The sequence below is a fragment of the Cryptomeria japonica genome, chromosome 4, assembly GCF_030272615.1.
Source record: "Cryptomeria japonica chromosome 4, Sugi_1.0, whole genome shotgun sequence".
NCBI classification, from domain to species: Eukaryota; Viridiplantae; Streptophyta; class Pinopsida; order Cupressales; family Cupressaceae; genus Cryptomeria; species Cryptomeria japonica.
The window spans coordinates 536744-538901 of record NC_081408.1 but is presented as its reverse complement, the minus strand read 5'-3'; positions in this window follow the sequence as shown (position 1 = coordinate 538901).

Here is a 2158-nt window from a genome sequence, read left to right as displayed (position 1 = left end):
AACCTAAGCCTCTGATTACACTTTTGATTAACAACAATCAACCAATGATTGAGCTTAAATTTAAACACATCCTACATGGAATAATAGTATTTCATATATGTCATTACCTGTTGATTGATATAAGAAGCATATCTAAGTATGTAACTAATTGAGATGAAACTTTGTAACTGCCAAGCAAGAGGGGAAACGAGCAAGTCCAGGTCATAATTATGCACAAAACAATTAAACTTTCATGATCCAATTAAATATATGGTACATGTCATTACCTGCTGAGATGCAAAATGTTCATACAGGATGCAAGTTCTAAATATATATTTTAAGTTTAAACAAACATGGCATAAAACAAGTAAAAAGAAATAAGTTGTAACTAATTTAGTTGAAAATGAATATATTTCATAATTGACAAGCAACAGAAGAAACAAGCACGTCCAGGTCATAATTACATGCAAAAAAAATTAAATTTTCATTTCATATTTCTAACTATCAATGCCAAGAAGATCAATGATTATAAATTATAGTGACTTTACTATTTGGAAAACTCTTTAATATAAATATAAAATATGATCCTCTTTCAACAAGATTTGATTTTACAAAATGATTTGTTTAATAATAAAGAAGCTACATGTATATGATTCAGATGGAAAAAGTGCAACAAGAGAGATAACGGATCTAGATCGAAGGGTTGAGATTGAAGGATTGATTAGAGGATAAGAACAAAATCACTATCAAACCACAATAAAGACAAAGCAACACTATGCATGCACCATGAAAAGAGCATCTTGAAGTACGATTTTAGACCTCAAGAACACCTATAGAGCAGTGATTAAAGCTATAGATCTTGTTGGTCATTGAAAATCACACATAGAGAAATGGCAAAGTTGCATTCGTAAGAACCCAAGGAATAGTAAGGAACAACCTTTCATCTTTTGAGACTTCTATTATAGTGAGTTGATAAACTTAATTACAACACCTTCAACAAACATCTTCAAGGTTTTAGTTTCAAGGCACAAACACAATCTAGAATCAGTCACAAAATACTGTACAAGCTATCAAATAGGAAAAAAGAACAGTCTCTGCCGAAGACAAAACACTAAAAATGAAAGACACTGTTAGAATAGTAATAATACTATTACCAAAAGAGATCAACTGCAAAGTTTTCCCCGAATCTACCATTGTTTAGGTTCAAAATAGAAGATGAAATTACAATGTCAAATCATATAATTAATTTGAGTCTTCTCATTAGGTATCTAGAAGAAGTTAAGGCTCTAGTAGATAATAACGATGCTAAAAGTATCTTGTTAAACAACTTGTTTTCAAAATACAATAAAAATAACTTCACAAACTTTACAAGATATGATTTTAACACTTCTAGTAGAATAAAAAAGGACAAAAGAAGATATAGAAGATGATCCTCAATAAGAGAGAGAACTATATTCACAAAGGATAATAAATAGTCAAGTAAAAACAAAAGAAAAAATGCATGTTTTTACTATAAGATAAAGGGTCATATGATATGATTTTATAGAATTCAAACCAATGATCTTCTTAAAGAAAAATCAAAGATCAATCAAATGAAGATAACTTAATCTAAATTGTGGGCGAGGATTTATAATATTATGGAGCTTTTGTTAATGATTCTTTTTTTGGTCCTAATTATGTGTTAGTACTATGAGCCTTCACTTTTGGAGGCCGGTGGAATCAGAGGTTTGAAGGATTTCCATCATCTCAAGCCGGCTTCTCACTTTCAGATGAGGTGTTGCATGAGAAAAAATTTTAACTTTATTTTCTTGTTTTTTGTTTTGTTTTCATTGATCGTGTCGATAGATTTAAAGAATTTATATATTGTGAAGTTTGATATTTTGGAGACAGGTAAGGGTTTGGTGTTGAAATCAATATGAAATTTTGTCCAATGATTTTACAAGCCTAAGATCAAGAATTATACCCTTCCAAGGGTCAAAACACAATATGATGGAGTATTATGTGTGTGGAGGTCAATATGGATTGTTCTCCAATTATTTAATGTTTATGATTGATGAGATTAGGATTCAGAACTTGGTATTTCAACTTGGAGTTACAATTGTTCTAACTAAGTGAGGAATCACAATGTAATTATTACATTTCTATTATATACAGTTATATGTGTAACTATTTTATTACA